Here is a 22006-nt window from a genome sequence, read left to right on the forward strand (position 1 = left end):
TGCTTATGGTGTTGTGTGAACCATTTGAGGTGTCACACTTGGGGCACTAAGCACTCAAGCTTCATGAAGACAAGCACCATTAAAGAGGTATGTATTCTATCTTGTTATATTGATATTTTGTATGCTAGATTAGGATAATACCTTGGATGTTCATATTTGCATGTATAATAGAGAAAACATAGATCCAAGGTATTTAGGGTTGCATGTACACTTAGGAGTGTTAGAATGCTCATAACCCAACAGTGGTATCAAAGCCTAGGCTTGTTTTCTTGTTATACCTGCAATAGAAGCTGAAAAATCGAGTTTTGATGCTGTCAGCCCAGCTGACTCACCGAGTCCATGAAGGGACTCGACGAGTCCAAGGCAAAATGCATCCAACTCGCCGAGTTGTGTTCATGCACTCGATGAGTTGGACCCCAGTCAGCATATCTTCGAGGTTTTTGGCTAGAAATGGACTAGGAACATTACCCTAAGTTGTTTTGAACTTATAAACTTGTTTTTTAAATGTGGTAATGTTCATGCTAATCCATTTTCAAGATAATTGTCAATAGATTCATGTTTTGTATTAGTTTAAAGTTTAGACTAATTACATGAAAAAGTTTGATTTGAATTATCTTGTTCTTATGAGTTGCTTAGATTAATAGAAAAGTTGAGTGAAAAAGTTGTTTTCAATCCAAATTAATCTAAGAGTTGAGCATAAAATGTGTTTGTGTAACTTATCCTTAAGTTACATGAAGAGTCACATTAAAGACTCATAAAACTCATAAAGTTGGCAAAGGTTACAAAAAAGATGAAGAGTCTTGTCCTTAAGTTATGGAGGTTCAAGAGTCACTTCATTAATAATTAAATAAATAAAATATGTAACCTTAATTAATTCCATAAGTTATAAAATAAAGAAAAGATTAATTCTTTATTAGTTTAAAGTCTTCCATAATTTGTCCACAAGTTATGGAACTTGAAGAGTTTTTGGATTAAAACTACTTTAAATACATAAGTTATGGAATTAATTAGTTTTGAATAGTTTCAAAACTTGCCCTCAAGTTTTGGAATTTGTAAAGTTTTCTCTTATGAATACTTTAATTCCAAGTTAGCCCTTAGAATTTTAAAAGTTAAAATTCAACCCTTATACTTTATAATATTATAAGTTAATAATATTTATATGTATAAGAGTAAAGTCGGTCTTACCGCTAGTACGCCTCATTCACGAAGCCGGTCTATAAGGTGGGTATAAGGTTGTTGCCTATAAAATGGCAACTTAATGGGTGTCTACTCTCACCCACCGCTTGCTTGACTGGTGGAGGGTCGTTAGCCGAACGGGTTTGACATGACTATAATTCTCCCTTCATTAAAATTATTAATGATAAATACTAAGTAACTAAACTCTTAATAATTCCCAATCTTAGTTACTTAGGAAAATGTGAATAAGGTGCTAATCCATGAAATTACACTTTGCACTTTGTTTAAGTCGGTTAGTGGAGCGTGTGTGGTTAACCGGCACACTAACTCGTATTTAACAAGGTAGGCAAAGGGTAACTTAATGTTTATCATAGTATCGATGGAGCGTGTGTGGTTAACTGGCACATCGATTGAGGGGTAAACACTTAAGGGTACCAAGTAATTTGCATGGTTACTTCACACCTTGTTTTGTGATCCTCGGCATCCCAGTCACAAAACCTGAAGGGCACACTCGAGATTGAAACATGCCATTGAACAGTTCAATGAATCTCAAAAGATCTAGGAGTTTCAAAACCAATTATAACCTAATAATACATTTCGTTTATCTTGGTGGAAATTGGTGAATCGTCATTCATCTACCTTCAAATTGTTTTATAGCTTAGATTACGGCATACCTCTTCTAAGTTATAAAATAGTTTGTTGGGTCCTAGCCTTAATATTTTCATGTTGGGTGTCATATTAAGGACTCAAAGATCAACTATCTTGAATATCTCCCATAACATGTCTGGTTTAGACATTTATGATCTTCCCAAATCTCTTGAAACAAGCATTCCTAATGAAGATGATGTCCCATGGATATCATACTTCTTTCTCCTCCTCCAATTATTCTCCGTACCCCACAAGTTCTTTAAAAGTTTAAAGTCACTCGAGCCCTATTGGCAAGTAAAGGTCTAGGTGTGATCACATCTTGGAGATGTAGTCACATATTGACAAGCCGAGAGAGTTGGGTGTCAATGTCTTGAGAAAGTTGGTGGTTCAATCACTTTCTAAGTTACATAGTGAGTTCCTTTAGGACACCTATGAAATAGACTATGACAAGACCCTTAATGATCTCATCTATTGTTAAGATCAACTCCCTCAAAAACTTGATGGACATTGACAATAGTGACATAGGAAATCCAGAAAAGCATTCTCTTCCCAATGGAAAGGGATCGGCCATAGTCAACTCGGTTGAACAAATGGTAAAGAGAAAAGCTAAGTCTGTGATAGTCCCGTGTACCATTATCAAAGGGTCCATATGTTTATATTGCCAAAGGAAGGGTCATTAGTTGCGAAGCTGCCAAATTTACCTAAGGATGTTAAAGTCAATAAGTTTGACTCTACTTCAGGTAAAGTCCACTATCTAACTCTGTTAAGTTTCTATTCTGAGATTCCTGATACATGATGTGACTGGGTCACATGGTAATGTTTTAAGAATCAAAGAAAAGTAAAGGAACTTAAAGAAAGAATATGCTGAATCTGATCGCGTAGATGGATTTCTATCGCGTAGTTTGAAGATTGGATTCTTGAGCTACTTCTTAGGAGTTATGAGATATTGCTTAGGAATAGATAACAACAAGTTTTCATATGGATTGTAAGGATAAGTTTTTCCGCATAGTTTTAAAATAAAAGGAAAATTTTGATTTTATTTTTTTTTTTTTAAAAAATATCCTTACAATGGCATTTGAGGAAAAAATTGTTGCTTATATGATTCCATTAATAGCAAGAGTGGAAATATGAAATTGATTCTTTCATTTGTGGTAATGTCTAAATTTATCAAATAAAGGAAAGATTCTCATCACCCAAGTCTCAATTGGACCGGAACTTGGAATCATGCGAGTTGTATAGCATGATGAATGAGAACTTTCAAGTATTGGAAAAATTAAGACTAATTACTTATTCACATGGATGTGTGAGTCAAGTAATGGACTAAGGGATCGAGTACATAGTCATGTGCACTGATTAAGTCCACCACAAAGGATATAAGGATATTCGTCATATTTTACTAGAGTTTAGTAAATATGATTATACTTACAAGCTTAAGTGTAACTCTGAGACATTGGAAAAGGTTCCAATGCATAGCAGAGCGGATAAGAAGAATCAAATTAGGCAGAAGGATAAAAGTTTCTCAAATCTGAAAAGATGGGAGAGTACTTTAGTATCAGCTTTGTGATTATCTTAATGATTAAGAAACCATATCAAAATTTGTTCTCTAAGGAAGTCTTAGTTCATTTTTATGACTAAGAAGAAGGGATCTTGAATTGTTGAAATGGTTAAATCAAGAAGACGAGTCATACTTCGTTTCAATACAAGTCTTAGAGTCATACTCCAAGATTGTAATATGAGTGACATGTCTTAAATAAGGTTTAAAACACTTGACAAATGTAAGAGTAAAAGTTTTCTACTCTTGTACATTTGAAATTGGTAAGTTGTGATGTTTTGGATAAAACAAAGACCAACTTCGGCCAATTATGTGAAGTGTTTGTCTTGATTAGAATCCACACTATCTCTTGGATGTTTGACAAGGAAGTCTTATAGGTCAAGAGGACAGTGGGAGTCTTAAAGGTCTTGAAAGTCTCAAGAACTAATCAAGAATAAAACCTAAAGTTCTTCACTAGCACACGACTTAAGGTTTATAACCTATCGTGTTGACATATTCTGTGCCCATTCTAGTTAAAGTTGGCTTTGCATATGAGTTCTTAGAGTTCTCAATGTGTTGCACAACAACTTGGAAGCAATGGCAGGCCCTTGAGCTACCAGGTGCCAAGAAATTAAGATTGAGTTCAGTCCATATGAGTTTGGATTTGTCATTATCCTTGTCTTGTGATTATGGTTTTGACAATTCACATGGATAAGAACTCATACACCATTAAATCTAAGTGTCATAAGGTTTCTCTCCGATTCATGAAAATGATGGTGAGGAAACACTTCCACTAAGTAGATTTTAGCTAGATAGCAATTGGGATATTTGCATTCTCAAAGTCGTTAGTGGAGCGTGTGTGGTTTACCGGCACACTAACTTGGACTTGTGAGAAATGGCAAAGGTCAAAACGATCAAGACTATGATTACGGCATCCCTTTTCATAGTTCTTAAAATTGTTTTGACATATCCATGAGCTATCTAAGGGAAGGTGTATGTTTTTGATAAAGTCTTATCAAAACAATCTAGTATCAGAAATCTGAACTTTGGTAAGAAAGTCAATAAAGTATTGATTTCTAGAAGTCGAGCTTTCTGAGTATATGTCAAAGCTAGTGGGAGCATAAGTGTTATGCTAATAATCATCATGTTAGTGGGAGCATGATAATTACGATAAGTATTGCAAGCTAGCAATGTTAATTATAGAAAACAAAAGTTTTCAACTGGGAAATAGTTGTTTTGCTATAATTAAGGGAGAGGAAATTATACTTCATCTCAAATCTATAAGCTTAGATCGTGAGGTTTTAATCATTTAGTCAAGGATATATATGAATTTCATGTTGGAATGGCTCAACATAAGGAAATTCTGTATATGGGTCCATTATTTGCGTTCTTAAATTCGATTATGATTACGGCATCCCTTTTCATAATCTGAATTATGAGAACTTGGCAAATTGAAATGGAAATGTTATAGCAAAAGACTAGTTTAGTCTTTATGTGAGACATCATGAATTGTGTCCCATATGCTTCGGATATAGGACCGATTACATGTGCTATATTCATCCTTTCTAAAATTTTTCGAATGCCTGGGGCGTTAAGAATGGAAAAGCTTTAGAACTGGATATGACTAAAAAGGATTAAACAATTGTCGAGGACAATCTAAGGTTTACCAAAGATTGGTTTCTCAAGGACAATTGGAAGTATAGTGATAATTCTGGAAGGACCATATTGACATAATCTGTAAGGAGGCAACTCTTGTTCAGAAGTGATAGTCGAAATGGAATCTGGAAATGTTTCAAAGTTAGAATTTTCAATCTGTGTAAGATTAAGGAAACTTAATGCAAGAAGGATGGTTCCAAGGACTTGATCTCCTTTGGAATGCTCTGTAATGATTGTTGTTAAGTCTTTCTGACTTTGTGCATAATCATTACAAGAGGATCGATGCATATAAGTTTAGAATCTAACAGATTTCAGTAAATGACATGAATTTGGAATTCTTGCATTTGCAGTAAGGATTTGGGAGTGTGAAAAGAGAATCATTGAAGTTATGTTCATTTGATCTAGTTCACAAAATAAAGATCATAGACAAACATATTATGCATACTTGGTGTATGGCATGACTAGTGTTTAGAAAACATAGTGTGCATGCTTGGAGCAAGGGACAACTATTGTTTTAAATTCAAGAATAATGTTGATAGCTGAAACAATATACAATAAATAATGTGTAATCATATGGTGATAAATAAAAAGTGTTTTATTTATATTCATAAGTTCTGAGACCATATTGGATTCAATTATTATTGTGTTTCACTTTGCATGTTTTGACTTCCCGAATAAACTAGGTTATTCTTCCGGAATGACTAAGTTATTCAAACCATCCACAGTCGGTCATATGTTGGAAGTAGATATGAATTAAGACTGTCATGGGTTGGCTTGTAGAGGTCTAAGATGTTGGACAAAGGGCTACAACACTCATGAGTGCTCATAAGTTCTGAGTATTGGATTCAACCCGCGCTCATTGGAATCACTTCATGGATTTTATCACGAGTGATCATGAGACGATAATATCTTATATTCTTCAAACCTAGAGATATGAGTTGTTACTATGAGTTGGTTGTACATTGATTGCACGAAACTGCATTTGGTAACTCGGTGCTATAAAACGTGTCTTTGTGTATGATTCAACAAGTAGTAGAACAAGCCATATGAGTCGAAGTTTATCCATTCCTTTTACCTTCGGGATAAAAGCGATATCTGTGGGCCCCTCGATGATTTGATGATGACAAATGGAAGTGCTCGGCCGGGCCAGGACTGATTTGATTTGTTCAATTAGTCAGTCGTCATAAATCGGAAATCGGGAAACAACTAATGGACAGAGAGAATGATTATAATCCATGTCTCAGTCCATATGATATCTAGAATGGAGGAATATATGATCCCTTATCTAATGGACAAGTTGTTGACAAAGATCAGAGTTCATCTACAAGGTCAAAGTTCGACAGAAGCTTTTGAGAGCTACGATTGCTAGTTGGTTCCTGAAGTCATACGCAATAATAGTTTTAGACTTATCCAAGTGGGAGACTGTTGGATTAATGTCTAAGTCCATAACTATAATTGGTAAGACTTGACCCGACCCAGCATGGTCCATTTGGGTTGCATGGCATCATGCACTTGGATAGACTATAATGAGAGAAATAAGACACTTACGGTTATTAATATATTATAAGTTCTAGTATATTAATAATAAGAATAATGAGATTATTTAATTAGTATTGATCAAGAATTAATCTAGAATTAATTAAGTGATCAAAAGAAGACTAATTAAATATATGGGTTGATTGTGTAAATCATTCATTCTTATATATGTGGGCTTGTGATCCAAGATTCCTTATGTTGGACTAAGTCCATGGGGTGACCCATGGATACTCCATGGAGGTTAAAACCCATGGAGCATAAGGAATGGGTAAAGTCATGAGTTACATGGTGTAACCCTAATAGCCACCATATAAAAGAAACCCATGGCTCAAGAAATCGTGACTACACTAACACTATGTGTATGTATGAGGGCTACACGATTTCTAGAAGTGTTCTAATTTCTCTCTAAGTTATTTCAAGTGCTTATGGTGTTGTGTGAACCATTTGAGGTGTCACACTTGGGGCACTAAGCACTCAAGCTTCATGAAGACAAGCACCATTAAAGAGGTATGTATTCTATCTTGTTATATTGATATTTTGTATGCTAGATTAGGATAATACCTTGGATGTTCATATTTGCATGTATAATAGAGAAAACATAGATCCAAGGTATTTAGGGTTGCATGTACACTTAGGAGTGTTAGAATGCTCATAACCCAACAGTGTGTTCGGGAAGGAAAGCCGAAGAATACTAGAACATTGCCATAGCGGGCCCACGGGAGGACACCATGGAGCACACTATACCGCAAAGAAGATCTTTGACATTGGGTTCTATTGGCCTACAATCTTCAAAGATGCAGCCCAATATGTCAAAGAATGTGATGCTTGTCAAAGGGTGGGAAACATTTCATCTCGAAATGAAATGCCACAAAATAGCATTCAAGTGTGCGAGGTGTTCGACGTATGGGGCATTGACTTCATGGGACCTTTTCCCACATCCAAAGGAAACAAGTACATACTTGTGGCGGTAGATTATGTCTCGAAATGGGCGGAGGCGCAGGCTTTACCTACAAATGACGGACGGGTAGTGGTACGATTCTTAAAGAAACTATTCTCCCGGTTTGGTGTTCCGAAGGCCTTGATTAGTGACCGAGGCACACACTTTGCCAATGATCAATTGGAAAAGGTCCTCAAGAAATATGGGGTGACCCATAAATTCTCCACGTCATACCATCCACAAACGAGTGGACAAACGGAAGTGACCAATCGAGCCTTGAAGCGTATTCTAGAGAAGTCGGTGGGAAACAATTGCAAGGAGTGGTCGGATAAATTGGATGACACGCTATGGGAATTTCGTACCGCTTTCAAAACACCTATTGGTACTACACCATATAGGTTAGTTTATGGAAAGCAATGCCATTTACCGGTTGAGATCGAGCATAAGGCATATTAGGCTTTAAAGAGGTGCAACTTTGATATAGAAGAATTGAAGACCAACCGTTTAATGCAAATGAATGCCCTTGAAGAACTCCAAAATGAGGCTTATTCTAGTTCGTGGCTCTATAAAGAAAAGACCAAGAGATGGCATGATAAAAGAATCAAAAGCAAAGACATGCATGAAGGCCAAAAAGTATTACTTTTCAATTCCCGATTAAAACTTTTCTCGGGCAAACTTAAATCAAGGTGGGATGGTCCCTTTTTGGTCAAGACGGTGTTTCCTCACGGGGCTATAGAGTTGATATCAAGAGACGGCACACCATTCAAAGTCAATGGTCATAGAGTGAAGAAATATGAAGAAGGTGTCCCCCGAAATGAAGGATTGGAGGAGCTGCTGCTGTGCGGAATTGCAAACACGTAGACGGGGCGGAGTCCAGCTAATGACTCCATCAAAAGAAGCACTTCTCGGGAGGCAACCCGACTTTCAAGTTTGCATTTTCTTTCCTTTTCTTTATTTTTCATTTTATTTCTTTCTTTCTTTTTCATTCTTCTTCGTTTATTCTATGTTTCTAAGTGCTTGAGGACAAGCTATGCTTTGAGTGTGGGGTGGAAGGGCTAAACAAATGAATTCACACTGTAGGGTTTCAAAGCACTCCATGGATGATTGCAATGGGCCCCTAGATGAAGTGTAGGTTAAAAGCCCAAGACTTATCTTGTCCCTATAAATAGTCATGTATTATTCATTATTAGGGTTAAGAGAGCGAGGCAAAATGTAGCCGCCACGTTGTGAGGTTTCTTGTAGAGTTAGATTCTTATTCGCTAAGTGTAATTTGTTCCTCACAATTCAATAAATCGAGTGATCATTCGACCTAATCTTCATATTTGTGTTGTTCTTATTTTCCGCATCTTGTTCATCAAATCACAATTAGGGTTTTAATCTCAACAAGTGGTATCAGAGTGGGTCTTTGAAGATCAATTGATTTTTGAAGTATCGGTTCTTGATTTGATGATTTTCTGCACAAGTTATTGAAGATTTTGGTGTTTTGGCTATATGGAATCAAAATTTTTGTTGGAGCTACTGTTCATGAAGATTTATGATGTTTTCTAATGTTTATGTGGGTATAATTTCGATCCAATACTCCTTTTATTCTTAATTTGTCTTTGAATCTGATCTGAATTCGAACCCTAAACCAAATCATCTAGCCCAATTTTTTATCCATATTCATTCAGCCGATCGCATACTGTTCATGAGCCCATTATTGTCGATTACTATTCATCGTTTAACACATATGTCGTTGTTGAAATCGTTAGTTCTTAATCCTCAAGTCAAAATCCTTTATTCAAAATTAAGCGTTCAACTTCATGTCGATTAAGCGTTCTTATGTTCTGCTGGATTTCATAATTCTCGATTTCTTGTTTAATTTATTAATCGATTTGGTCTTTGGATCTGATTTCATGTATCTATTTGTTCGTAACTTGTTCCCATCCGAGTTCTTTTGACCTGTTCAACATCGACTTTGTTTTCTAATTGATAATGATTTTTCTGGATGTCATTAAACGTGAATCATCTCTTGTTATTGTTATGATCGATTGTGATTTTGGGGTCTAAAATTGTCATTCGATGCTTTTGAGTTTAAAGAACAGATGAAGTATTGTCAAGAACAGATCAAGATGGTGATAAATTTGATTGAAGTGGTGTTTGATCCTTAAATCGATTTGTGAAAATCAATTTGGTGATTGTCAAGTATCGGGTTCCGATGGCCAACGTTTTTCAAGATTCAAGGAATCAGATTTGATTTACGATTTGGAGACTAGATCGAAAGTGTGAAAATTTTGTTTGAATTCGGAACGATGATGGAATTGAATGCTTGGAATTGGAACAATCATATAGAACGAGATGAAAGAATGATTCGAAATTGTTATGGCTCGTTTGGAAGACAATTGGAACGAATGGATTATGAACGCAATCAAAATGATGGAATCGGAACAGATACATTTTCCGTATCTCGATTTTGATGGTCAAACTCAAAAAGTCAAAATTGGTGTGATTGCTCTTACTGTGAACGATCTACGATCTAAGAATAGGAGATTGAAAATCTGGGCTCGCACTCATAATCCCCTACGAACGTCATAATAAAGATTAGATTCGGAGTTACTGTTGATTCACGATCGGAATTGTGATCGATGCGAAAGGTATTGGAATGAGGGCTTATGTCAAAATCGATTGTTTGATGCAAACAAAATCAGATTCGTAACTGGAATGGGCAATGGTCGAATTGTTGGTCAAAAAGGAAGGACCGAAAGCGAAAGGTGATTCGCTTGATGAAGCTTGGAACGGACCTGGTAGCGAATGTCTCAAATGGAAACGAATGGAACCGAACGTTCGGTTGGGTTCGCTTTGAGTGTGTAATTGACGGACTCGGAACGAACATGGATTTGTTGTTCCGGTCGGCTCGCATTGGATATTAAATTAGATTCGTGTTCGTATTGGTATGCTTGGAACGAGAGGTTTGGTTGGTGGATTCAGAGTTTTTGGTAAATGAGGGGAAATCGAGGTGTCCGTCAATCGTATTGGTGTTCGTCAATCATCCATTTAATTGAAGAAGATTACTCAAGTTACATTTTTAGTCCCTGCAACTTCAGCGATTTGATAGTTTTCGTCCTTGCTATTTTCACAGCTTAGCAGTTTTGATCCATTTCCAGAAATTGTTACAAATGAAGGGGGGAATGATGCCGAATTTTTACTTAGCCCCCTGTCTTTCAGCAAAGTGACAATTTCAGCCTAATTTTCGTAAAGCTTACAAATTTGAGGGATGGTGAACAGTTTTGGATTTTTTTAACGCAAATATTTTTTCGTGAACAGAAAAATAAAGATTCCATTAAGTCGTGGCGGTTTGGAAAGTTGTTTTTCGTGATAACGTCAAATTTTCACAAATTTTTCGGATTTTATACTTCGTTATGTATATCATTTTGTCACGGGGGAGCACGATAATTATTTATCCATTCAAGATAAATTCACATGACCATTAGAAGTCTTTATAATCACGTTTTCGATTATAAATCGGGGGAGAATTTGGTATGGTCATTCGAAATTGGATTTGTGACTTTTCAAAGTTGAAGATTTTTGATAAAGCTTGTGGTAGAATTATGAAGGTAGTTTTTACAGCAGAAGTTCTTCATCGAGCTCTGCTAAAGCTTTTACAGAGAAGTATCGTTTACAGTAGAAGTTCTTCATCGAGCTCAGCTAAGGACTTGTTATATCTCTGACTTCTAGTATTTTCTCGATCAATTGGCATTACGAATCTTAAAGTTTGGGTTGTTACATGATATTTTTTGATGGCTTATATCATTATCTTATTTGAAGATCATTGTGACTTGGAGGGGGAGCTCTTCAAAGACAAGAAGTTATTTAGTTTCTTTGTTTTGAAATGGGTTTTTATGGCGGGTTTGGTTTTCATGAATTTTTTTGGGATTACATTCGAAAATGAAGTTTAAAAACATTACTTCAGTGCTTGGTTTATATATCTTAGAGCCCGTGTTTGAAGACTATTGAAGAATCAAGATTCGTGGATTGCTTCATATATTCCTTGTTGCAGATCTTTTTATTTGCTAGATGCTTCTTTTGGGAGTTAAAGCATTGTCATCCATTCCATACTTTGAGGGGGAGATTGTAGGGTTTCAAAGCACTCCATGGATGATTGCAATGGGCTCCTAGATGAAGTGTAGGTTAAAAGCCCAAGACTTATCTTTTCCCTATAAATAGTCATGTATTATTCATTATTAGGGTTAAGAGAGCGAAGCAAAATGTAGCCACCACGTTGTGAGGTTTCTTGTAGAGTTAGATTCTTATTCGCTAAGTGTAATTTGTTCCTCACAATTCAATAAATCGAGTAATCATTCGACCTAATCTTCATATTTGTGTTGTTCTTATTTTCCGCATCTTGTTCATCAAATCACAATTAGGGTTTTAATCTCAACACACACAGTAAAATTGACAAATTTACAAATTTTTTCAACCTGTGACATCTACTCGGCGAGTAAATGCCCATTTACAGCCAAAAATTGATAACACGCGTATCTACTCGGCGAGTAGACCCATTCTACTCGGCGAGTAGCCGGTTCAAACCCAGTAAAATAAAGCCGGTAAAAAAAAATTGTTATTACTCACCATTTCATCCCAACACTCGCCGAGCACTTCCTCTCAGCCGCCTCCCTAAGCATTTTTCAAGAACCTTCCAAATTTCTACTCTTTTCTCTTCATTCAAGCAACAAGGTACCATCTTTACCATTTAATTTCATGAAAGGTTCAATCTTTATCACATATCTTCCTATATTTGATGTGATTTCGGATTTTGGGAGTTTTTCCCAATTTTTAGGGTTTTGATTTACTCATGAATTAGATGTTGTTAGGAGAAATTTCTTCAAGATCTATGGTTAGAAAAGTAATTACAACAAAACCCTATGAACAAATTGGACTATTGCACAGATTACACAGATCCAATCTCGATCTGTCAATAAGTTCATACTACTCGGCGAGTATGTTCGTGTACTCGGCGAGTAGGTTACAATTAGATCATAAATTTTCCTGTTTTAATTACTGGGTGATATTTGTTGCTGTGTTTTTGATATGTGTATGCAGATAGAATGGCAAGAAGAGGTCAGTCATCACGTGGGGGAGGCCATAGTGATATGCCATGGTTAACCTTTCAACAAATCACCTCCAAATCCTCCAAAACTCGAGCGCTAAATAGGTTGGAAGCACTTCGACAGAAAGAAATCCACCTACCGAATGCAGTGGATTGGGGATGGATGGGCAATGTTGGCTTGGAAGAGGAACTCACCCCATATTTGGTGAAAGATTGTAACTTGGGTTATGCCAACATCACTTGTGATGGTTGGTTGCAATTGTTCAAGATCCAAGAGCCAGTATACGCGGAGTTGTGCTGGGAATTCTTCGCTACCATCTCATTCCGAGGTGGTAGTGAGTTTTACAACCCAAACACGATCTCGTTTTCTTTGGGTGGGGAGCTGCGACAATGCAGCATGGTTGAGTTCTCTTGGCGGTTGGGCATCTACGATCAAGACATGGTTATGACGGATTACTTTGAAGCCTTCTTGGAGAATACCTACAAAGAACTCCCCGAGGAGGTGGTGGCATCGACATGGTGGAGTACAATTGCTAACCGAGTCTACATACCTTCTACTGCTCAAGAAGGTCATATCCGTTCTCCGATCCACCGACTCCTTCACCGGTTCATTGCAAGCACGATCAACATGCGGAAGGATGGGGACAAAGTTCCCACCCTTGATATTTTTTACTTGTGGAGTATCATCACTCCCGACATCTTCTGCAACCTCCCGTATTGCATTGCCAAATTTCTTGCGGAGGGGGCGGTTAAGGAGAAGATAAACTCGAAGATAAATGGGGGCATGTTCATTACTCGGCTTGCGAAATCGTTTGGGATCTTGGATTTGCCGCAAGCTCAAGCGCTAACGATTATCCACCCTCCTCCGTTTAACACTGCACTTTATAGGAGGGCTCGGATAGTGGAGAAATTTGGTGATTCCTTTACTATCCCAAATGAGGATGAGCCGGCGGTCCCCGAGGAGCCGGGAAGGCGGGTTAGGCAAAGGAGTGAGCGGGTGCGGGAAGACCCACCGGTTATTCCGGTGGAGGATAACGAGAGTTGGAACCAAGTGGAGTATCGACAATACTTGGATGATATTGGCCGAGGGGTTAATTACACCAATCAATCCTTCGACTATCTTTTCCAACAAATGCACATTGCCCCGCGACCTGGACCCGGCTACCCGTATATTATGGATTGGGACGAGAGGATGCGAAGAAGGGGTGGAGAAGGAGGTAGTGGAGCTGGAGGAGCCGGAATGGAAGAGGAAGATTGAAGATTTTATTTTGTTTTGTTTTGTTTTATTTATGATGTTTGTTTTAAGACAATTGTGGATATGTTGGATTTGGCTATGTGGTTGAAATATTAGTGTTACTTTTAGTTTACTTTTCAGGTATTGAAGCTAGGAAGCATGCTAATTAGGAAGGGTCAAGAGAGGAATGAGAGTCTTTATGAGTGATTATGGAGTCTTGTTCCTAGGATCGAGTCCGTACGAGTCAAGAGTCTTATGGAGTGTTGCTGTTTAGGAAATTCGCGTGAGAGTGCATTTATATTTCCATTTCAACACTAAGGTCAAGAGAGACAGCAGTTCACAGAAATCTGGAAATATACGCCTTACTCGCCGAGTGCACTAACACTACTCGGCGAGTACATCTGCTTTTACACAAATTTCTTTGCCATCGAGTTTTACTCGCCGAGTCTTCACGGCTACTCGCCGAGTAGCCTGCTGCAGGAGGAGTTTCTGAATTGCTCTGGCCAATTTTTTCTGCACCATTCATATACTCTTTATGAATTACTACTGAAGATTGTTCAACAACCCTTTTCCTTGGAGTTTTTTTTTCGAGCTATCAACCACACGAGACGTATGACGCCCGTGCCATGGATGAGCTGTTCCCATGGTTAAAGTCACTAGAAGAAGGAGTTGAAGAAGAGAGTGTCAACCTAGCGACTGCTACCCCAGGGGAGTTTGTTCCAACTTTCTCTCTATTTGCATTTTTAGTTAGTATAATATGCAATGAGGGCATTGCATAAAATAAGTGTGGGGTAGGGGGTTAGTCACATCTTAGAACACTTAGAATTTTAATTTAAGCTAATTTTTAAAAATTGTTGCATACCAAAAATGCTTAGGTCTTTAATTAGAAAATTTTGGTAAAAAAAAAAAATTAGGATTCCATATTAGAATTGTGTTAATAATTGCATGAAGACCCAAATGTTTAGTTGAGCCTATACACGTTCTAGTGCATTTGTGGCTTCCTTATTTCAGTGAAATCATGAGACAAAAACACGACCTTGCTCAGCCTGAGGGATGCAATACGTTTAGCAGCCTAAACCTGAAATGTATCCAGGAAAGTTTTTCATTAGCCAATAAAGGTTGAGATTGAGCGCCCCTGCTTAAGCATGTAGGGATTTGAGTGAGAAATTTTTTTTTATGAGAAATACATGAAAAGAAAAAAAAAAGAATTACTAGAAAAAGTTATAGGAATTTTGGAGCAAATGAAGTGAAGATCTAAAGATCAAAATTCCAAGAAATCCAAAAAGTTGAAGATACCAAAAATCAATACAAGTTGGTGAATTCAAAGATATCAAAGATCAAATATCAAGGAAGTGAAGAATTCAAAGAGCTCCATAGTGGTATCAAAAAAATTGTAATTCTAGAATATGTATGCTTGGGTTGCTCAATTAAAAATACCTTGAGGGTAAAGAGATTTTCTGAGGATGGATTCGGAGGGTTGCATAAAATGAGCATAGTTCGGGGTGAGTGGGCGAATGTTTATGAGGATTGTGAGTATTTGAAGTATGGGGGGTTTTTAGGAAATTTTAGACACAAATGCATGCGTTGCAGTCTTGGCATAATGGCTGGGTTGGATTGGAGTTATTACATGTGATTTTAATATGTTTAAAATTTAGTTTTGCTTGGGGGCAAGCAAAAGTCAAGTGTGGGGTATTTTGATATGTGCATAATTAGTTAATTATTTAGCATATATTCTTAGTTATTTTTAATTAATTATGTGAATAATGTGGACAAAAGGTACTTAAAATGTTGTGAATTGTGTTTTCAGTCCAAAAGATATGCTTGGAACCAAAAAGGAGAAAAGGGAAGCAATTGAAGATCAAAGAGTGAAAGAAGGGGATCTACTCGGCGAGTAGATCGACCCTACTCGGTGAGTACACGAGTGTATTCCAGAAGATAAATACGACTGCTGATTCAAGACGGATAAGTATGGATCTACTCGGCGAGTTGATTCTGCTACTCGCCGAGTACACCCTGTTTGGGATATTTATATAAGACGAATCCTTATCTCAGAAAAAAAAAAGAACCTTTGGCGAATTTTGAAGGATTGGCTGCGACTAAGAGATTCAGAAGGCGCTGAAGAACCCTAGGCTTCACTATTTGGAAGAATTCAAGCAATTAGGTTAATTCTACCACTTAGACTTAGGAATTAAACATGTTTGCTTTAGTAAACTTTGTTTCTATGTTGGTTTCTACTACAATTATGAGCCAAATTCATTTTTGTTTCTGTTTGGGGAATACCAAAGAACTCCTATGGTTTGATTATTGAATATTGATTAATTGTCTTTTGGTGATTTATTAAATTAAGTTTGTTAAAGAACCTTATGTATTAATCATTACTATTTTCTGTTAATTGGAAGGCAATTAGGTTGCATGAACATCACTTAATTGTTAACCTCATATGTCTATGTGAATGCTAAACCATATGCTTAGAAGTAATGATTATGAAACTAAGATTAATAAGAAAATAGGAAGATTAATGTGTGAGCTTGTTTGAGAAACCATCAACAAGAGGTTAATTGAATTAATAACTTAATTGACCATTACAAATCTTATTTAATCCAAATAATTAATCTAGGGAGTTAATTAGTTTAAACACTTGATCAATGCTTAAATTAGTTAATTGTCTAAGGGTTAGGAGTAATGAATATGAACCTAACTATTATAATTGGTAACCAATAGCAATTAATCTATCTTAAACTTAAATAACCATAGGAGTGAATTGGTTGAACCTAAATAGAAACATCTTTATCAAATTTGGTGAATAGTTGTTGCTTTAGATAATTAGTTAATTTAGTTTGTCTAAGTTTCTAGTCTTGCAGAACTAGAGAAAACCCCTTTACTTTTATTATTTGTTTTAGTTAAAATTAGTTATTAGTTTAATTTTCCGTTCCCTGAGTTCGATACCTTACTTATCAATCTATACCACTTAAAGACAGGTTCACTGCCTTTGTGTGCTCAATTTATTAATAAAAAGTAGGGATAAAACTAGTTGAATTAACACACATCACTCCTCATCGCTTGGGCCTGCATCCAAAGAAAAAAAAATACAAAGCAACACAAACACACACAATACACAATACATACCACAATTCGATTCAATTGGATTCCTCCAAACGAAGTTAAAAACATAAAAGAAGTACAGGACAATAGACATACACATATACATACTTATAAAAAAAATAATGAATCGGAATCACTTTAACCCAGGTGCGATGAAGATCAGTCTCATCGAAGCCGATAACATTTCTGATGGAAAGAAAATATCTGGGACCTTAGGTTTATGAAGAGAGCAACATGTGAAGGAAGAGGATCAATGTAGAAGAAGCGGAGAAGGGGTTTCTTGCATCTGAGGAAGAGTAAAGAAGCAAGAAAGAGGAAGTAAGGAAAACGAAAAGAAAGACTATTGGAGGAGGAGGGTGGCAAGGTTGAGGATAAGAACAGAAGAAAAGAATGGGAAGACGGAATTGTTATTGTGCCTTTAGAATGAGAAAAAAAACTTCAGTGGCAAAACAGGAAAGAGAAAAAAGTACACTGCTCCCCAACTTTTTAAGCTTTTATGTATATGTAAATATAGTTATCTCCACTATAACAATTATTCATAATACATCTCACATTTTTAGAAGTATAAATAGTAAATAATATATATTATTAATATTGATTGTTTTTACCACAAGTAATGAAATAAAGTTATTTACAATCTTATTTCCTATTTTACTTTTTAACTTAGTTTCATATTTTATAACACGTAATTAGTATGATTTTACTATTAGGTGCATTTTGTGCACCTTTTTGCACACCATTTTAGTCCATTTTATGCATCATTTTAGCATTCTTATTCTTCATTTTTCTTGCATTTCATCAAATTCATGTTAGTCTCTAGAACAACCTTATTTGCACGCTTTCATGATCTTTTCAGGTAAATCGGAGGTTGGAACGTGCTTTGGGAGGTGGCGGGAAGCACGGGTGAAGATTTCGGGATGATCGAATGCAAAACGGAGAAGTTGAAAAAATCAAGTTTGGATTCGGAGGCAGAGGAGTACACGGGGCGTGTTGATTTTACACTGCCAAGGGAACATGGGTCATGTTTGACCAGAAAAGAAGATGTTGACCTTCCTGAACAAGACCCGTATCAGTTTAGCCCATTTTGATACGGGTCGTGTTGGCCTAGCTGAGCAATTTTGAGCATTGTACTTTGAAAGAAGAATCGAGGATTAAGTGTCATTTTCCATTCAACACGACCTGTGTTAATTTACCTTATTTTGATACGGGGCGTGTTCGACCCTAAAACCAACTTTTGATAGTTTTTCCAATTTTTCATATCACGAGAATTGGGTCATTTTTTACACTGAGGCATGTTATGAGAGCACTATTGGTGAGAGGATTTCGAAGGCTTTTGCAAGGAATTGATCAGTTATGATCTGGAAACATTATTTCTCTTATTTGTAAGTTGTAATTGCATATTATTTCCATCTTTTGACTTGTGATATTGTTTTAGCCATCTGTGGCTAGGACCCTAGTTTCTCCAACTTCATGTTTTGACTTCTTAGTTGTGATTTCAATCATATGACCTGATGTTTGCTTTTAATTTCTATCTAGTAAATTTAATTTTGCTTTAATCAAATGTTTGATTATAATTGTGATTCTTATTGGCCATTTGAATTAGCATTAGGCCATTCAAGTTGTCTAATTGCAAAATTCATAATTGTTTTTTGAATTAGAATAAATAACAAGCACTAAACCATTTTCCATTGAATGAATTTAGTGTAAATCTTATTCACACACTATTATGCTCCCAAGCTTGTGAGGAGTATTGGGTATTGTTGGGAACGTTTACATAAAGTTTAATGCAACATTTTAATCTAATTCTAAGAGATTTTTTAGATTAGGTTAGTAAGGTTAGGGTTAATCAAAGAGCTTGTTTTGGTTAATTAATATAGTGAGTGGGAAGTGTTAGAGCTTGTTAACACTTTCAAGTACCAACTTATATAGAATTGAACAAATATCTGGTCATATTTGAATCACATTGCTATGTTTTCATGCATAGAGTTAGAGTCCTTACGATTTCTGAATTTAATTCACTCAATTAGCTGATTACTTTTGTCTTAATTGTTTGTTTAAATCATTGCATTCAAAACCCCCTATTTACCATTGGTGACCAAAGTACCTCGTGAAAAGAGGCATAGGTTGATTTTCCCGTGTCTCTATGGATTGACCATACTTGCCTTGTACTACCTTTTAGTGAAATATAGTAGTGTTCTTTTCGAGTATATTGTACTCTTTATTTGTTGGGTTTGACATGCCTAACAAATTGGTGTCGTTGATGGGGACATGGTGTTACTAATTGTTTATGCCTAGATCTTTCTATTTAGGTACACCACTGTCAATTGACTCAGAGATAGAGAAGACTGCAAAGAGGTTAAGGAAGCAAGCCAGGCTTCGTAAGAGGCAACCGGTCTCCGGGACTTCTTCTTCATCAACCCCTCCGGTCATTAACATTTGGGAGGATATACCCCTCTCATGTGTGTCCATATCTGAATCAGAAACCCTCTCACTCTCACCTCAACTATCATTATTCTAAAATACCACTCCACCCTCTTCACCTACTTATAACATCCCAAACTCCACACCCACAGAAACTTCAACCACTACTCACACAATGGGAGATAACCTTGGAGGGAATAAAGATCATCCAAATCCACCACCCGAGCAAACCCTTCTCCAATGGGCAAGGCAAGAGGTTACTCAACAACCTCTTTGCATCACATATCTGGAAGCTACAAACCTAGAACTATAATTTGGGCTCATCCACTAACTCCCAAATTTTAGAGGCATGGAAAATGAAGATCCCCACAATTTTATAACTAAATTCCATGTTGTGTGTTGTGGTAATGAAGCCACACAATGTTACAGAATATCAAATCAATCTTAGAGCATTCCCCTTTCTGGTGCAAGATGCAGCAAAAGTCTGACTTTATGACCTCCTGTCGGGACGGTTACTACTTGGGTAGATCTTGCATGATTGTTTTTGGATAAATACTTTCCCGAGATGAAAGCTTCATCCCTACAAAGGGAAATCATTGGAATCAAGAAGCATAAGAGGGAGGTTTTCCACACATATTAGGAAAGATTCAAAAATTATTGTGTCCGTTGTCCAAAACATGGAATAATTGAATATTAACTCCTCCAATATTTCATTGAAAGAATGACCCGAATGGAAAGAAAGCTTCTTAATGCCTTAAGTGCCAGATCTTTACCCGATAAAACTCTGACTGAAATCCACAACCTAATCAAGAACATGACTAAAGATTCTAAACACTCGAGCCATGATAAAGAATGATACACAAATGCACCCCGAGGTGTAAAGGAAGTCCAAACTCAAATTGAAGCTCAATTGTCCAAGCTTACAAAAGTGGTAATGATGCTAGCTAAAGATAAAGGCGTACAACCCACACCCCACCCTTGCGGTATTTGCACTCAAGTGGGGCACCCACTCGACATGTGCCCTCAACTTCAATATTAGGATTATGAAGAAGAAAATGCCTTGGGAGGGTATTCCGGGTCAAATTAAAAGAGGATTCAAGCAACCACAGGGTGACCAAAAATGGAACAACAGTCAAGGTTAGGGAGGAAATCAACACGGGGGAGATCAACAAAGACCACCATTTCCTCAAAATCATCAAAGGCCTCCTTTTCAACCTCAAAATTTCTAGCCAAGGCCACCACAACAATCACCTCCACAAGCGGGTTCATCAAGTATGTCATGGGAGGATACTGTAAAAAGTCTTGCCACTAGCACTCAAAACTTCCAACAAGAAACAAAGTCTAACATAAAATGCTTGAAGCAACAAGTGTCACAAATTGCTTAATTTGTGAGTATAATGGAATCAAAAGGCAAGCTAACATCTCAAACATATAAGAACCCGAAACATAATGCATGTGCCATTACTTTGAGAGGAGGGAAAAAAGATGAAGGCCTAAAGATTCCGGATGAAGAAGAAGAAGAAGAAAATGAGATGGAGGTAGAAAAAGCTATCAAAGAAGAGGAATGGAAATATACTTCAAAGTCAAAGAGGCCAATAGATACCAAAGTGAAAGTAACTCCAACACCATTTCCTTCAAGGTTAACAAGCACGAAAAGAGAACGGGAAGATGATGAGATCATGACAATGTTCCGGAAGGTTGAAATCAACATCCCTCTTTTAGATGCCATTACACGAATTCCTAGATAAGCTAAGTTCCTCAAGGAACTTTTCACATCAAAGAAAAAGCTCAAAGGAAATAAAACGGTGAAACTAGGGGAAAAGGTGTACGTTGTGTTACAAAAATGGCTACCAAAAAATGCAAGGATCCAGGTGTATTCACGGTTCCTTGTAAAATGGGTAACCTTTTGTGCCACGTGCCATGCTTGATCTTGCAACATTAATTAATATTTTACCTTATTCAAGCTATAAAACAATGGGAGTTGGACCTTTAACAAAAACCAGAGTCATAATTCAACTTGCTGATCGGTCTTTAGTACACCCAAAAGGTGTATTTGAGGATGTTTTAGTGAAGTAAATGAACTTGTATTTCCCGCTAACTTTTATGTTCTTGATATGGGAAATGACGACCAAACCTCGAGTTCCATACTTTTAAGTAGACCATTTTTAAAAACAGCAAAAACAAAAATTAATGTCTACAATGGTACATTGTCTATGGAATTTGATGGGGAGGTCATCAACTTCAATATCTATGAAGCAATGCGGTATCCAAGTGATGTTCATTGTATTAATTTTGTTGATATGATCCAACCTTTGACTGAAAAGTGTTTTGATTTAACTAACCATGATTCGTTGGAGTTAGTTTTGAGCAGGAATTTCATAACAATTTAGTCAAAGAAATTACAGCAAATTTCAAGCTTGATGAAGAGTTGCTGGAAATTGTGGAGTTTATGGAAGACAAGAAGAAAATGAGGTATGATAATACCAAGGTGAAATTTCTTATTTTTTACACAAAACTTCTTCCTTCTATTGTGCAGGAACCTAAGCTAGAATTAAAGACTCTTCCTGGTCATTTGAAGTATGCATATCTTGGAGAAGAGAAGACTTTTCCTGTCATTATCTCCAACAAGATGTCCATTGAAGAAGAATATAAGTTGGTGACTTTGCTGAAAGAGTATAA

Source organism: Lactuca saligna, chromosome 5, assembly GCF_052625555.1.
Source record: "Lactuca saligna cultivar CGN05327 chromosome 5, ASM5262555v1, whole genome shotgun sequence".
In the NCBI taxonomy this organism is placed as follows: Eukaryota; Viridiplantae; Streptophyta; class Magnoliopsida; order Asterales; family Asteraceae; genus Lactuca; species Lactuca saligna.